This window comes from Mustela erminea, chromosome 6 (genome assembly GCF_009829155.1).
Source record: "Mustela erminea isolate mMusErm1 chromosome 6, mMusErm1.Pri, whole genome shotgun sequence".
In the NCBI taxonomy this organism is placed as follows: domain Eukaryota; kingdom Metazoa; phylum Chordata; class Mammalia; order Carnivora; family Mustelidae; genus Mustela; species Mustela erminea.
The window spans coordinates 33,921,271-33,938,754 of NC_045619.1; the positions used below are offsets into that span (position 1 = coordinate 33,921,271).

The window sequence follows — 17,484 nt, forward strand, 5'->3', positions numbered from 1 at the left end:
CATCCCGGAGCGCAGGGAGGACGCGGCTGGGCAGCCGCAGCGGCCTCTGCGTCAAGGAGCGGTGGGGCGGGGAGGTGCGGCGCCCAGCCGGGCGACCTGGCTCCCTTCCCCCGCGGCGCCCGCAGCCTCCCCCTCTCCCCCGCAGCCGGTCGGCGGCCGCAGCGCGGGCGGGCCGGGCACGTGGGCGCCTCCGTCACACCCTCGCTCACACCCTCACACACACCCGCGCGCACGCACCCGCGCGCCTGGATCTCGTGCTCTTTCCCTGGCCGACACACAGGCGCTCGGGAGTCCCTCGCAGGCAGCTCGCAGGGCAGCGACCCCCTCTTGCCCAGCCCCAGGGCCCGCCCTTGGCAAGCAGCTGCTGCTCTCTGAACAGCTCCTCCGCGGCCTCCGTCGCAGCCACCTTTGGCCACTGCTGCTCCTGTTGGGACGTGGAAGAACCAAGAGGTGCCCGGTGGAGACACGCGAACGCTACTGACACGTTCCTGCTGCTAAGGGCACGGTTTTAGGTAGGGCGGGGCTCACCGTTAGCCACCCTGGAGCGGGGGGGGACGGGAACGCGAGCGGACTTGATGGATGCATCCCGGGAAGGACTCAGGCTGGGTCCTGGGATGAGGGGAGGGGGGCAGCTCCGAAGCTTCTGAGGGTGAACTTGGGCCGGGCGGGCGACCCTCCAGGCTGGGTCCTGCACCTGTGCACAATGGGGGGGTAGGTGGCGGGTAGGGGGAAGCACATGGGTCGAAACGTGCCGCCATCCTTCCTTCTCGTCGTGGAACTCGCCTACAGCATCCCCGAGAGACTAGTCATTTCCAAGTCCAGTCAGGGCTGGCTGGACGGGTGGGGTCCGACTGGGGCGAGTCCGAGAGGAAAGTTGGTAGGGTCGGGACGGAGCGAGGCGCTTGCGAGGTTCTAGGTGAGTTGGAAGCCGATCCCCCGCGCGGGTGGGCGGTGGGGCGGGGAGAGGAGCCAGTCTCATTCCTCATTCGCTTCTCGTCGCTTTTGCCACTGCCGAGGGCGACTACCGGAGGCTGTGTGTTTTCACGTGACCCCCGTTCCCTTTTGCCCGAGGAACCCTGCGATAAAAGGTCCGTAAGTGGGCCTTTCCGCGCACGAGGCACGTGGCTACGGAGGAAAGCACAACCTGTGTGTTCCTGCGCATCCAGGAATATGAGAGTGTGCCGGTGAGAGGGTGATGCGGGGGATTTTAAGGAGAGGATGGGAGGCATTGGAAACTCAGATCGTTTTCTGCACCATTCACTCGGCTTGTCTGTGCGTGGCCTGGGCAGAGGATGATTCTGAATAAAGGGAGAGGCTTTCACATCCTAGCACGCAGGCATCCCAGCCTTATAAATCACGAACGAATCGAAACGCCCGGCTGAGACTTCCCGGGGACAGGTGTGACCCACCCAGTCGCAGAGGCCGCGGGAGCGGGAATTCTTTTCGGTTAAGACCAGGAGCGGCGTTGGCCGCGCGTTGGAGAGGGACGCCCCTAGGCTCGCGCTCTCTCGTGTCTCGCTCGCTCCCCTCTTTCCATCTTCTTCCTTCCGAGGGAAAGGCTGGAGTAAGACGGGGCGGGGTCCGCACTCGGGCGCGGCGACGTCAGCAGTGTTTGGGTGCTTATGCAAATGAGGCTGCGTCCGTTTCTCCCCGTCTGGCCGTGCTCTTCCAGGTCTTAAAGGTAGACGCAGCCTTACTTGGTCTGCACCATTTGTGTGGTTCACTACCCAGAAACACGGGAGGACTGAAGAATATGCACTGGGTTTAAGCGCCTCATCACCTAGTTTTTAAAGCTGTTTTATACCTGTCATGGCCTGCTGGCTTTCCCGGGATACCGAGAGCAATGTGTTTGCTAGTATTGAAGTATTCTCTGACCAAGCAACCTCATAGAGCATCTTACCCCACCCAGCTTCATGTCCACAAGAACGAGGCTGAGATACAAACCTCCTTACTTCTTTGGCGCCTAGGTTTGACTTGTGTAATAGGTTCTTAATAAGTACTTGATGACGGACTGAATTGTCCTTGAAGAGTTTTTATCTGATTAAATTCAGAGTATTCAATGATGAGAGTCATATTTTTATTTTTGTGTGCGTACCCTCTGTATCCACATGATCAATGATCCACGTTGATTTATGAGAGTAAAATATATTACTGAATTCATTGACCATTTTCTGCCAAGCAAAACACTTTAATGCGTTCTTTTTACAGGAAAGCAGGAATTAACACTATTTTGAAAGGACGATAATCTCTGTATGTTGACAAGGTGTTTTTTTTTTTTTCTGATTGCATGCGGTATTCTTGATTCAAGAATTATTTTATACTCCCAATATATGCTAACTCAAGATATAATATTTTAATTGCATCAAGAAAGATATTTGTACATGTTTCTAGAAAGTAATTGCTCTGTCATCCAAATAATAACGTAAATAATAAGTACTTTCTTGCTCTGTTCAAGCTGCTGTAGCAAAATACCATAAATTGGGTGCTTTATAAAAAAAAGAAAATTTATTTCTCAGTATTTTGGAGGCTGAGAAATTCAACATACAAGAAGATTTGTTGTCTGGTGAAAGCCTGCTTCCTGATTCTTAGATGTTAGATGGTGCCTTTCAATGTGTCCTCACATATTGGAAGGGGCTAGTTAGCTTCCTGGGGTTACTGTTGTTACTCCAGAAGGCCCCTCTCCTAATACCATCTTAGGGTTTGAATTTTAACATATGAATTTGGAGTGGTGGTCACAAACATTCAAGCCATAGCAAATAGTAGAAAAATTTAATTGGCTAATAGCTATTTGAGATACCAATAATCAAATGAAATGCCTTACTTGTCAGTTATTAACTTAATAAGTAAAATAAGTTAGAATAACTTCTAAAACCTAAACTTCGGTTATTTTTTTTTAAGATTTTATTTATTTATTTGATGGAGATTACAAGTAGTCAGAGAGGCAGGCAGGGAGAGAGGAGGAAGCAGGCTCTCCGCTGAGCAGAGAGCCCGATATGGGGCTCAATCTCAGGACCCTGAAATCATGACTTGAGCCGAAGGCAGAGGCTTTAACCCACTGAGCCACTCAGGCATTCCACTTATGTTTATAATCATTAATTTACTCAGTGATCAGAGTTCAGATTTTGCTGTGTGCATGTTAGAAAATATGCTGTCCTGTCATAAAATAAAGCTGGTGTATGAATAGGTAAGAAATTTGCATTCTTTTGAACTCTGGGGTTATTACTTAGGTAGTAAAAATATCATTGACTTAGAATGATAGACCTGAAAGAGACCTTGCTGGTTATTAAAAGCTCTGAAAATTTTACTGTTATTACATACATAGGCATGATAGGATATGTTTATATGTTCTATGCAGAGTAATTTTTTTTAAGATTTTATTTATTTGAGAGATAGAGATAAAATGAGTGGAGGGTGGGGAGAGGGAGAAGCAGGCTCCCCGCTGAGCAGGGACCCGGATATCAGGACCCCAGGGTCATGACCTGAGTTGAGGGCAGACCTTTAAATATCTGAGCCACCCAGGTGCCCCTATGCAGAGTAATATTAAAATAGTTTCTGAACAAAATTCCATGGGCATAGTCTGATGCACAAAAACATGGCAGGAGGAATCTTTATATTTTTTTCCAATTTCCCTTATAACTTAAAATAAGCCCTAACTACTCTTCTGAATGTATTAAGTAAAATTTTTATGAATTTATCTACTTAAATATTTACTTTGACCAATTATGATTTTCTCATATTTCTCTGTCAATAAGCCCTAGACACTGGGCTACAAGACAGTTTTATTTTTATTTTTATTTTTTTTTAAAGATTTTATTTATTTATTTGACAGAGAGAGATCACAGTAGGAAAGAGGAAGGGAAGAGATCACAGAGAAAGGGGAAGGGAAGCAGGCTCCCTGCTGAGCAGAGAGCCGGATGTGGGACTCGATCCCAGGACCCTGAGATCATGACCTGAGCCGAAGGCAGCGGCTTAACCCACTGAACCACTCAGGCGCCCCTTTATTTTTATTTTTTAAAGATTTTATTTATTTATTTGACAGAGAGAGATCACAAGTAGGCAGAGAGGCAGGCAGAGAGAGGAAGGGAAGCAGACTTCCTGCTGAGCGGAGAGCCTGATGCGGGACTCAATCCTAGGACCCTGAGATCATGACCTGAGCAGAAGGCAGCGGCTCAACCCACTGAACCACCCAGGCGCCCTACAAGACAGTTTTAAATACACAATGTCGCTTGATATAGAAGACTGATTTCAGTCTTGAAGGTCACTTTATTTCCTTGTGATTAATGCACTAAGGTATCCTTTCACAAAGGATTCATTGATTGTTATCTTTAAATCAAATGCTTATACTGGGACCCTTTTCACCTATCAGATTGGCAAAGATCAAAACATTACTCACTATATTGAAGAGGACAGAGGGAAACAGGCACTCTCATATATGGCTTGTTGTAGTACAAGTTGGGACAACGTTTATAAAGGGTCACTTGGCAGTATTTACCAAAATTCTAGAAGCATATAACCTTTGATCAGGTAGTTCCACTTCTAGGAATTTATTCTACAGATCTGCAAATGCCAGATATACAGAGTCAAGTTGCTTGGACTAATTGAGGCAGATTATCAGAAATGACCTAAATATATACTCATACCATGGTCTGTCATACAATTAAGACAAAACAGAACAAACAAAAAGCAAAACAAAAACCAAACAATTATATTGAGAGCAAAAGCTTTTGAAGGCTTTTGAAGTGAAAAACCAAGAAGCGGAATTATGCATGTAGTGACAGTTGTGTAAAAAGAAACAGGTTGGGTGGGTGGGGCAAAAACACACAGCACGGTGGGGAGAAAACACATAATAGCTTGAATTTACACACACCAATTCCAGTGGAGGACTTTGGTGACTTACAGGGAAGTAGGGGTGGGACTGATTGATATGCTGAGGGACAGAGTGGAAAGATACTTTTCACTCTATGCCTTTTAATACTCTATTACTGTACTATTTATTCAAAGTATACATTAAAATATATTCTAAAGTGAAGACAATATCCTTGGGAAGCAAATATCCTTGGGAGTATCCAGGCATCAGATGCTGTAGAGTGAATAAGGTATAAAAGTCGATGGGTATTTTGGCTCCAAGATTTCCATTGTTCCTGAATTTACAAGAAAGCTTCTGCTTTCAACAATCTTAGTAATAAAATTATATTAGTGCAGCAGATGAGATTTACTGGATTCACTAAATTTAGCCAGTTGCACCAGCATAAAACTACAATAAATTTTTTAGTGAGTTGACTGGGGTTTTAAAAAAAAAAATCTATTTTGGGATGGCTATAGATTCACATGTAATCGTTAAGAAATAACACAGGGAGCTTCTGTGTGCTCGTCATACGGTTTCCTGATAATGTAACATCTTGCAAAACTGTATGACAGCTTCATAATCAGAGTATTGACATTGATAAAGTCAAGTTACAGAAGAGTTCCTGTGTCACTGTAAGGATCCCTGTCTTGCCCTTTAGAACCATAACCATGTCACTCTGCTCTTCATACTTATTATTTTGCATTTCAAGAATGTTACCAAAATGGAATCTTATAGTATGCAACGTTTTGTAATTGGCTTTTTCCACTCAGCATAATTGTCTACAAATTCTTCCAAGTTAGTTGGTATATCAGTAGTATGTTTATTTTTATTTTTGAGTACTACTCCATGGTATGGATTTACCAAAGTTGGTTTAACTATTCACCCACTGAATGACACCTGGGTCATTTCCAGTTTAGGGTTATTATGAATAAAGCTGCTATGGATACTCATTTTCATGTTTTATGGAACATAAATTCTCATTTCTCCAGGATAAATGCCCAGGAGTATAATTGCTAGGTTATATGGTAGATGGATGTTTAGTTTTCCAGACTACTGTACCTTTTTGCATTATCACCAGCAATGTGTGAATAATCAGGTTTCTCTCTGTCCTTGCCAGAGTTTTGTTGTCACTATGTTTTAACCACTTTGAGAGGTATGCAGTGACGTCTCATTGTAGTTTTAATTAGCATTTCCTTAATGGCTAATAATGTTGAACTTTATTTCATGTGCTCATTGGCCATCCAGACATCATATTCAGTGAAATGTCCCAGTTTATTTTTTATTCATCTTAAAATTATTTTTAATTGTTGAGTTTTATGAGTTTTTATAGATCCTAAATACCTGCCTTTCCCCAGATTCGTGGTCTACAAATGTTTTTCTTCCAGTCTTCAGCTTATTCTTTTACCCTCTTAATAGGTTCTTTCACAAAGCAAAAGTTTTTAATTTTGAAGTTCAGTTTACTAAATTTTGCTTTTGATGTTGTAGCTAAGAACTTGCTCTGGATCTCAAAGATTGTCTCCAATGGTTTATTTTTGGAAGTTTTATAGTTTTATGCCTTACGTGTAAGTGCATGATCCAGTTTGAGTTAACTGTTGTATAAGATGTGAGATTTAGGTTGAGGTTATATTTTTGCCTAGAATATTCCAGAACCATTTGTCAAAAGGGCTGTCCTTCTTTCTCCATTGAAATTACATTTGTACCTTTGTCAAAAATCAGTTGGGTGTATTTTTGTGGGTCTATTTATGAGTACTCTCTTCTGTCTATTGATCTGTGTATCTATCCTTCTGCAAAGATAACACAGTCTTCAGTCTTTCATTGGTAAGTATACCAACTGTATGTTTTTTGCAGATGATTTTTGTAAAATTGAGAAGGTTTCCTTTTATTCCTAGTTGGTTTTTTTGGGAACATATTTAAATTACAAATGGATATTGAATTTTGTCAAAATGTCTTTTCTATAACAATCAATATAGTCGTGATTTTTTTCCCCTTAGCCTGTTATGGTATATTACATTATTGATTTTGAATACTGAACCAGCTTTGTATACCTAGAATAAAGCCCATTTGGTCATGGTATATAATTCTTATTATATTTTGCTGAGTTCTCTTTTCTGATACTGTTTTGAGGAATTTTGTGTCTGTATTTATGAGGAATATAGGTTTATAATTTTTTGTATTGTTTTTCTTCCTAGTACTGCTTCGGAGTATCAGAGTAATACTAGCTTAAGAAAATGAATGTGCAGAGCCGCATTATCTTCTATTGCCTAGAAGAGGTTATGCAGAGCTGGTGTTAATTCTTCTTTAAATGTTTAATAGGATTCCCTAGTGGAACTGGCTAGGCCTAGAGATTTCTTTTGTGAGAATTTTAAATAATATTCATTTAACTTACTTGACAGATATAGAGCTATTACATGATCTGATTTGGGGTAAGTTGAGGTAGTTTGTGTTTTCGAGGAACTTGTCCATTTTATCTAAGTTGGTAATTTATGTGTGTAGAATGTTTTGCTGTTTGTCTGTATGATCATTTTGATGTCTGTAGGTTTTGTTGTGATAGTCCCTGTTGCATTTCTGATATACAAATGCCTTAAATATAAAACTGACCACATGGGGCTTTAAAAAAGAATAACTAAATGTGTCTCTCAAAGTTAGTATTTACCTTATGGCTAGAAGAAGAATCACTGCATGGATTTAAAAATCTAAACTACACGATTTTTACACAGGTCTAGCCTTATTATGCACAATTCCTTGGATGATACTTTAAATTTCAGTAAAGACTTACAGTTAAATTCAATGAATATTCAATTTGTATCCCTTTTGGCAAATGTTTCAGTTATCTATTGCTGTGTACCAAATCCTCCCTGCCACTGTGTTTTTTTCAGTAGGTTCAAAACAATGGCTTATTGAGCCCCTTTACCCTCTGTTGCCTTTCTGATATTGTAATGATTTAAAACAATAATAAATTATGATTTCTTATTATTCTTCATGTTGGCTGGGCTCAGCTAGATACCTCATCTGTTCCAGTTAGTATGTGTTAGCAGCTGGACTGGCACTAGAATGTCAGTGCCTTTGTTCTTGTGCCTAGGGCTTCAGTCAATAAGGCGCTCTCTCTTTTTCCAGCAGGGCAGATGGACTTTTACTTATAGTGTCTGGATTCCAGAAGAGTGAAAGCAGGAACTGCCAGGCTTCTCGAGGCCTAACCTTGGAACTTGCAGTGTCACTTCTGCCATCTACTGGTCAAGGCAGTGTCCCATACTCCCATAATTCAAATTCAAGCTCAAGTACAGCCCAGAATTAAGAGAAGAGGAAATAGATTCCACTTCCTAATGGGAGGAGTAGCAGACATGTACCTCATTGGGTGGAATTGTTAAACATGTTAATTGGTTCGAATTTCTTTTTTCCTGACGTGATAATACAAATATATAAACAAATGCAATATAATATTATATGCCTCTAGTCTGCTAAAGTAGCTCCTAAAATGTTTCTACCTACTAGTTCTTGGTACTTGTAAATGTTATCTTGTTTGGAAAAAGAGTCTTGGTAGACATAATCCTCTAATGAAGAGATTATCCTGGTATATTCAGATGGTACCTATATGCCATCACAGTGTCCTTATATGAAAGAGTCAAAGGGAGATCAGACACCCAGAGAGGAGGAGGCAGCAGTGTGAGTGTGGAGATGGAGATGGGAAGGATGTGGCTATTAGTAAGGGAATGCTGGCGGCCTCCAGAAGCTAGAAAAAGCAAGGGACAAACTGTCCCCTTGGTCCTCCTGAGGGAGGGACCTGCCCACACCTTGACTTTGGTTTATTAAAAGTTATTTTGTATCTTTTGTATCTCTGGTTTCCAGAGCCTTGAAAGAATTCATTTATGCCACTTGAAGCTACTAAATTTGAGGCAATTTGTTACAGAATTCTTAGGAAATGAATACAGCATCTAAATCTGAAGTGTTCTCAATGTATTAACAGAATTTTAAGTATTTAAAATAATTTTTGTCTGTTTTAAAAATGTTTAAAAGACTTACTGAAATGCTTTATTAAGACTTAAAATCTGTCCGTGGTTCATAGAAGTCAGCAAAAGATACATTTCACTTTATGGAAATTACTTTATGATGTTCAGATAATTACAGGCTCTTAGGAATGTACAAAGGGAGGTCCTGTTCAGCCTTCACCTAGCTTCTCTCATTTTATAATTTTGCGTAGAGTATCAATACAATATCAATACCAGCATATTGCTATTGGTGTAATCCATAGTTTTTTTCAGATTATGCACTCGTTTTCTCTCCATGTGTGTGTGTGTATGTGTGTAGTTCTTTGTAGTTTTATCAAATGTGTAGCTTCCTGTAACCCTTCACCATAATGAAGATACTAACCTGTACCATCTCACAAGATTCCCTTGTCCTTTTTAGCACACCCACCTGCCTTTCCCTATCCTCGCTCCTAGCAACCATTGTTCTGTGGTGCATCTCCATCATTTTTTTATTTCACGAATGTTATATAAATGGAATTATGCAATGTGTATCCTTTTGAAATTGGCTTTTTTCCCCATGCAGCATCATTTCCTTGAGGTTCATCCAAGTTATTGCATGTGTCAGTAATTCTTTTCTAGTGCTGATAAGTCACAGTATGGATATAAACTACCACTAGTTGTTTCATCATTCACCCACTGAAGGACATTTAGTTGGGGGCTCTTGTAAGTAAAATTGATGTGAACATTTATGTGCAAGTTCCAGCTTGAAAATAAGTCTTTATTTTTCTGGGGTATATGTCTAAGAGTGCAAATTGGTGGTCTATGTGCTACCTCGATTATTAGTGCTAAAAGGAACTGCCAGCTGTTTTTTTAGACTGGCTGTCCTGGATATTTCTATCAGCAATATATGATTGATCTAGTGTCTTTGCATCCTCACCAACTTTTGGTGTCTTTACTTTTTAAAGTTTGTTTTTAGTTTTAGCCATCCTCATAAGTATGTTGTAGTCCACCTTTTTGGGCAAAATACATAAAAGTGTAAGTTGTGACTTTGTTGTCATTTGTAAAAAAAAAGTTTCCTTTTTTAAAAAATTTTTTTAAAGATTATTTATTTATTTATTTGACAGACAGAGATCATAAGTAGGCAGAGAGGCAGGCAGAGAGGGAAAGGAGGAAGCAGGCTCCCCGCTGAGCAGAGAGCCCAATGTGGGGCTTGATCCCAGGACCCTGGGATCATGACCTGAGCCAAAGGCAGAGGATTTAACCCACTGAGCCACCCAGGCATCCCCAAAAATGTTTCTCTCCTTTTGATTGGCTCTGTGATTTTTGTTATTTTTTTCTCACAGTGCAAACATTTTATGTAAAGGGGATATAATTTGCAGAAGAAATGTTTAGGTTGAACTCTATATTGTTGGGTTTTTTGTGCTGTTTGTCAAGATCATTATTGCAGGGTGTTATAGAATCCCTTATCTTTTTCCTCTTGGAATTATTCCATAACTAAAAACTTCTCAAGATATGTCATTTTTTTCTTGGGTGTTGCAATATGGTTTAACATTTTGTTGTTATTCAGATAGCCTTTACTTTTTACCCTATATATAAGAATTAGAAAAATGTATTTCATTTGAATCCACAATGAAGTTCAGATTCACTGTTCATAATTAGTTAATATTTAAAGAAAATTTTATCAGTAAAATTTGTAATTGTCCAGGTTAAGGAGGTAATTTCCTGTTCTAATTCTTTATTATAAAATATTAAACTTTTGGCAAGTGCCAGTAATTAGCCAGTGCAGACATGTCTCTGAGATGCAAGTGCCTACCTGTTATTTTAGGTCTTTGCATATTTTCACTGGAAATGTTAATTAGAATTTAATACAGTTTCAGAAGAGGTTGTAACAATAGTTTAAGACCTAAAACGTCTTGAAAGAGTAAGAATTGCATAATATTTTGAGTTAGTTACATAGTGAAAATATTAGCAAGACAAAGACAAAGGCAGAGAAAACACCTATTGTCAGTATCAGGAATAAAAAATGTGGTATGACTACAAATTCTAACATGATTAAAAAAAAAGCCCTACAGAATATTACTAATCACTTTCTACAAATTTGACAATTTAAATGAAATGGATAAATTCCTTGAAACAAATTGAATGTTTGTAATAAATTGAATTTTTAATTAAACGTATTCTCTGAAAGAAAACTCCAGGTCCAGATGGCTTTATTGGTGAGTGCTGCCAAACATTTAAGGAAGAAATAAAACTAATTCTACATGTATTTTCTCAGAAAATAAACGAGAGACCATTTAAAAATTATATTTATGAGTCTACCACAACCAGAGAAGTGAAATACAAGAAAAAAATTATATGCCCATATTCCTATGAATATAGTTGAAAAAATCCTTACCAAAACACTAGCAAATTGATTTTAGTAATATATTAAAAAGGTAATACATCTTGACCAGTGATGTTTATCTCATAATGAAAGATTGGTCTAAGATACAAAACCAGTGTAGATTAAGAAGTTACATGATTAATGGGGTACCTGGGTGGCTCAGATGGTTAAGCCACTGCTTTCAGCTCTGGTTCTGATCCCAGGGTCCTGGGATCGAGTCCTTGCTCAGCGGGGAACCGGCTTTTCCCTCTCCCTCTGCTGCTCCCCTTGCTTGTGCTCTCTCTCTTAATCTGTCAAATAAATAAATAAAATCTTAAAAAAAAAAGAAGCTACATGATTATCTTAATAAAGGTAGGCAGTAGGAAATCATGTGTCAGAATTCAACAGTTAATCAGGATTAAAAAAAAAAAAAAGACCCTCACTGAACTAGGAATAAAAAGAAACTTTCCTAAACTGACAAAATGCATCTATGAAAAAAACCCCATAATTAACATTGTCCTCAGTAAAATATTGAATACTTTCCCATTAGCACTGCTGCATAGATTAAGATGTCTGTTCTTAATTAACACTTCTGTTCAAAATTTTAGTAGATGTCCAAGCCAGTGTGGTAAGTCAAGAAAAAGAAATTAAAGATAAACAATTAGAGAAATCTTAAACTATCTTTATTTACCTTTGACATACTGTGTGTCCTAAAACAACATCAACTTGAATTAGCACTATTGCAGGATGGGAAGCTTGTATTAAAAATCAACTTTTCCCACAGATAGTTTAAAGAAGATACCAAGTTCACAGAATGGAAAGCTCAAAATTTGAAGATGTCAGTGTTCCCCAAATGGGATTATAGAACCAATGTAATCCCAGTTAAAATTCTAACAGGCCTGGGTTATTTGGGGTAGAAATGAACAAACTAGGGACACTGTTGGTTAAGCATCTGCCTTCAGCTTAAGTCATGATCCTGGGATCCTGGGATCAAGCCCCACATGGGACTACCCATTCAGTGGGCAGTCTGCTTCTCCCTCTGCCCCTCCCCCTGCTCATGCTTACACACTCTCTCTCTCTTTTTCTCTTACAAATAAATAAAATTTAAAAAATTAAGAATTAAAAAAAGAAATTAAGCTGACAACAAAATTTATGTGGAAAGGCAAGGAAAATGTCTCAAAAAAGAAAAAGACCATTAAAAATGGTTAGGATTGAGAAACACTGAGTTAGAAATTTATTATGTTGATTTAAAAATGTTTTGAATCTAGTTTCAAGTGCTTTAAAATAGATTTTTTTCTGAAAAGTTGCATATGAAGATAATTAAAGCAATACAAAAATGGGAGAATGAGAAAAATGTAAATATAAGTCTAAATTAAGTAAGGTAATGTTTGTTCCCAACATTTTTTATATAAGTCCTTACACAGTAAATGAGTGTAAGGACACCAATTGTTGTAAATTTATAATAGGGTGTATAATTTAGGGTGCTTTGTTTGAAAGCTGTAGAAACTGATGCTGGCTGAGAGGAAAAATAAAATAAAATAAAAAATAAGATAAAATTTAAAAAAAGAAGAAATATTGGCAAGGCTCAGAGGCTCGAAAGAACAATGGGGTGCTTGGCAATGAGATGGAAAGGACAAGAATGAAAGCAGTTCTTAAAACTAAGAACCAGAATCCATGACTACAGTAGTAGTTATAGCCTGGGCATAATGCCTTTGGAATTGAGTGAGATGCCAACCTTTTGATCTCTTTGTTCCTGTCCCCAAGATTCAGAATCCAGAGAGGGGAATTCTTTTTTTTTTTTTTTTTTAAAGATTTTATTTATTTATTTGACAGAGAGAAATTACAAGTACACTGAGAGGCAGGCAGAGAGAGAGAGAGAAGGAAGCAGGCTCCCTGCTGAGCAGAGAGCCCGATGCGGGACTCGATCCCAGGACCCTGAGATCATGACCTGAGCTGAAGGCAGCGGCTTAACCCACTGAGCCACCCAGGTGCCCCAGAGAGGGGAATTCTAACTGGACAAGTGTAGAAGATTATTTTCAAAAAATATTTTCAAAATTTCAAAATATTGGCTGTATTTTTCTTTTCTCTCTATGTACACCTTTTGCAATTTGACTTTGTTGCTTCTACCATCAAAAGGTAGAGTTTACCCACTCAAATCAGTCTGGACTTAGCTGTGACTTGCTTTGGCCACTGAAACATTAGCAAATGTTACACTGAGGCTTTACTAGCATTTGCATCTTGGGCTTACTTCCTTTGGGTAGGGTTGGAACTCTTGAGCTTATAATGTCAACAAGTTGAAGCTAGCATTTGCAGAGACTACATATAGGAGAATAAAAGTGCTCTGGCTGGTAGGCTGCCTCCTGCCAGAATGTGAGTAAGACCATCCTAGCCCATCCTTACCCAGCTGAGTTGACAGATGACTGTAGGGAAGAAGAGACTTGAGTCAAGACCAGCAAAACAACTGATCGCCTAAGCCTAGTTCAAATTGCAAACCCACAGAATCATAAGCAAATAAAACATTTGTTAAGCCACTAAGTTTTGAGGTAAATTGTTATGCAGCAAAAGAAAATTAGCATTAGGAAAAAAAGTGATGTTAAAACAATTTAAACATATAACATTGGCTCTAGACCTACATTATCCTTAATAATTTGCAATAAACCAGTTGTAATAGTGTACAACTATAAGAGTGATAATAATTCTAAATAACAAAAGAAGGCATATATTGAGTTCTGTCAATGTTTTGGCATTTATCTAAGCACTTTATTATTAGATAACAAAGTAACTTAGCCAAGGTCATAAAACCATAAGTGATAGAGCAAGCTAGGATTCGAACTCAGTCTGTTTCTAGAAACTAGATAGAGTGTGTGGCATCAATACATGTCTCTTCCCAGCAATAAATATAAATTTCTATAAGATCTCATAAAAAGTAAGTAAGAAAGATTATACGAAAATGTGAAGAGGTTGGGGTCATTATCCCCTTTTTGACTATGAGTTTTATATTTAGACAGTATCCTAAATTGCTTCCTCATATGAAAGATGAGGATATTCTCATACTTTTATTTCTATCTTCTCCCATTTCAATTCCTGATTTTGTTAGTTATTTCCTTTTTTGACTTATATTTTTCCCCTTAAACATAATTCATTTAGATTTTAAAGCTTATTTCCTGTTTAAATTAATGTTCACTTTTATCCTTTAACATGACTTCTGTCTTACTGACGTCTGTACTTTGTTGTCTCTCTTGGTTAGCCACATTTCCCGATCATGTAACCTTTCCTCTCCCTCCTCAAAGGGATCGTCGGATTTCTCACAGACAAGATTATTTGCCTGTGGCATTTATAATTGGAATACAAAATAAGTGAGTATAAAAATTGGAGAGTGAGGGGGCACCTGGGTGGCTCAGTCATTAAGCATCTGCCTTCAGCTCAGATCATGATCCCAGGACCCTGGGATAGAGCCTCACATCAGGATCCCAGCTCAGCGGGAAACCTGATTCTTCCTCTTCCACTCCCCCTGCTTGTGTTCTTGCTCTTGCTGTGTCTCTTTCTGTCAAATATGTAAGTAAAATTAAAAAAAAAAAATGGAGATCGAGTATTTTTTCCTTCTAGTTTTTTTTGGAGGTTATTAAACATCTTGAGAAGTCCTTTTATTTCCCCTTTCTACTTCTGCTTGAAATCCCTAAGAATATTTAGCCCAGTATTTTTCAGTATTCACCCTTCTGTATTATTATTATTTGAAAATATGAATCTAGGCAAAACTTCTGTTAATTTATCTTTCAGAATTTTGTGTCATATTAATTCTATTTTCTTGCTTTCCTTTCAGAGGCTGCATAAAGCCAAAAGTATAGATATAAATTTAGTTTCTCAATGGATTTGTAAAATCCAATTCTAAGTTTGTTGGATCACCTTTATCTGACTTCTATTTCCATTAGCTTTTTCTCTGAATTCCTTTAAGATATTTGACTCTTTTCATTCTTTTTGAGAAGTTTCCTGAAGTCTGTTCTCTATGTCTATGGATGTACTTGTAGCAGACTTTGTTTCTAATGTGCCTTTTATTCCTATACTGAATTTTCCCATTTCTTATCTGTATTCTGTATATATCCACCTAACTTTTTTCTTCCCAATCATCTTTTATATCTTTTCTTTGAGTTATTTTTTAAAGGGACACTTTTTAAAAAAAATCTTGATTTTATTGTATCTGAGTTTTTTTTTCTTTCTTTTTTTTTTTTAAAGATTTTATTTATTTATTTGACAGAGATCACAAGTAGACAGAGAGGCAGGCAGAGAGAGAGGAAGGGACGCAGACTCCCTGCTGAGCAGATAGCCTGATGTGGGGCTCCCAGGACTCTGGGATCATGACCTGAGCCGAAGGCAGAGGCTTTAACCCACTGAGCCACTCAGGCACCTGTATCTGAGTTTTCTTAAATAAGTAACCTGTTTGAAACTCTAAAGCTATTTTCTACATTTGTCTTTTGCTTCTGTTTCTTCCCCTTTCAGCTATAACCACTCCCATCTCCCTGGTTCTATAGAACCTTGTCATTCTTAGTAATTATCATTAAATGAGGAGAGTTTTATCTTGTCATACTGTTTGATAAAGAAATTAGTGCCATGAAAATGGAGCTTAGATGAAGTGATCTGAGGGACTCCACATCTTCAGTTCAGATATATTCTCTGGAGCGTTGGTTGTCAAATTTTTTTCAATACAGTCAGTAAATATTTTAGGCTTTGCAGTTTGTACAAAGTGACTCTGCTGTTGCAGCACAAAATTAGCTATAGAAATATGTAAATGTGTGGGCATGGCTATGTTCCAATGGAATTCTATTTATAAAATCACATAATAGGTTGTATTTAACCCATAAGTAATAATTTTTTCACCCTTGATCTTGACTGTCTATTGCTCAGGGGTAGACAGGAGGCCCTTTCCAGGTCATGATGTCGACTGCTGATGCAACTCCTAGGTGCAGATGAAGTGCAGTGGATGATAGCTTAACTTCTGTTGCAGGGATGGTGTGTGCTAACTTGGCTGTGCAGTTAACTTGAAACTGATTATCCTACTGCCTGTGACCTGTAGAGTACTGATGTTGTATGACCTTCCACCTTGCTTGTTTTCTGGACATTTCTGCTTCATTTCTTCTTTTCTCAAATGTAGCAATGATTAATATGTTTTTGGCAGTGGTCAACCTTGCTATTTATCGTATAGTCTACTTTTATGAACTAAGTCCTTCAAGAAAGCATTTGGCATCATAAAAAAAAATGTTATCTTTTAGAAAAGTTGGGTCTTGAAGATGTGAAATTAATTGGGTTTCCAAACTGTTGTCTTGTATACTAACTTTTTACAAGTTACTTTACTTTTGGCTTTATGTGGCCTCTGAAAAGAAGGTCTCTGACCTAGGATAAAAAAAAAAAAATCCCCAAACAACCAAACAGGTAATAGTGCAGAATACTTGTAGATATCATACAATATTATTCTGTCCTACTTTTGAGGTTCATTCATATGACAACAACTTTAAACCTTGAAAATGTGAAATGAGTGAAATAAAGTCCTTTTCCAGGCAGAGTTTATGGCCTAGTTAAGAAGACAGCTCTAAATAAATGCAACAAGATATTTAGCCATCTTTTTAAATATGTTTCATTTTATAAATGTTACCTAGGATTATTACATTATATAATATGTATATATAGATATGTTTTATATACTAGGTATATTTCAGGCATTTGTACCATTGTATTTAAATTTTGTTTACATTTGGGACTTTTTTGTGGAAAATACAAAATCTGGATAATTTGGTAGAAAGTTGTGTTTTTTTGGTTTTTTTTTTTTTAGGATTTATTTATTGATTTGAGAGAGAGAGAGCATGAGTGCAGGGTGGCGGGGGAGGGCTAGAGGGAGTTTTAAGCAGACTCTGTGCCTAGAGCTCAGAGCCCCACATGGGGCTTGATCTTATGACCCTGAGATCATGACCTGAGCTGAAACCAAGAGTTGGACACTTAATCAGCTGTGCTATCCAGGCACCCCAATCTGATAGAAAGGAACTTTTTTTTTTTTTTTAAGAAAGGAACTTTTAAATGTAAACTTTGCCAAAAGATATTATACGTACAATTGTATGATTATTCATTAAAAATGTAATAAAACATTCTGCAGTGTCCACAGTTGTTATTTTTCATTTCAATTTTTTTTTTTGTTTTTTTTCTGCAAAGACTAGACATTTATAGAAGAAATACTGTAGTTTATGAGATGATTTGCGGGAGGCTCATGAGTAACCGTCTTAATTTTTTTCTTTATGAAATGGTGGGTATTTTTACTGTAAAAGCATGTC

At 38.3% G+C, this 17,484-nt stretch overlaps 1 protein-coding gene across 4 annotated transcripts in view; it reads left to right on the top strand.

Moving 5' to 3' along the window:
* Positions 1-204: 204 nt before the first annotated feature.
* The window catches only part of SLC6A15 (solute carrier family 6 member 15), a 44,130-nt gene continuing 26,850 nt past the window's right edge, over positions 205-17,484 (top strand). The window contains exon 1 of one of the 4 annotated variants that reach the window (XM_032346865.1): positions 205-512. The gene's annotated coding sequence lies outside the window, so the exon portion shown is untranslated. Of the gene's footprint in view, positions 513-567; positions 917-942; positions 1,185-17,484 lie in introns of those variants that run through there. The other 3 variants (XM_032346862.1, XM_032346864.1, XM_032346863.1) reach the window with 3 other exon arrangements.